Below are 452 nucleotides of genomic sequence, written 5' to 3'. Positions count from 1 at the left end.
TCAAAATATTTCTTATAATTTTGTTTGTGACTCTATAACAATGGAGACAATATGGTTTTAAATATTTTTGAGAAAATATTTACATTTCAGCTACTCGAATTGTTGAAAAGCAAATGCCCAGCAGCATACAAGTTAATCTTCAGGTATGACATTCCAAAGTCCCATCCAGTGATGAGTATTTCCAATTTCTGATTCAATGCAACAAGCATTATTGAACTTACGCAAATAACCCTTCTGCCAAAAACGAAAAATACTCCCAAATATTTCCAATTCAAGAGGGGTCAGGAAAGAAGAAAAGTTTATGTTTCCATTAAAAGAAACAAACAAGAAAAATATTTTAACACATTGATGAACCTATCCACAACTCAAAAGAAAGTAAAATGTTTAAATTGGGAAAATAAAGCATAGTAAAAAAAAAAAAAAAAAAAAAAAAAAAAAAAAAAAAAAACAAA

The sequence above is a fragment of the Tupaia chinensis genome, unplaced genomic scaffold (genome assembly GCF_000334495.1).
Source record: "Tupaia chinensis unplaced genomic scaffold, TupChi_1.0 Scaffold000364_1, whole genome shotgun sequence".
Lineage (NCBI taxonomy): Eukaryota > Metazoa > Chordata > Mammalia > Scandentia > Tupaiidae > Tupaia > Tupaia belangeri.
The sequence above is the reverse complement of the archived record's forward strand: the minus strand, read 5'-3'. Positions refer to the sequence as shown.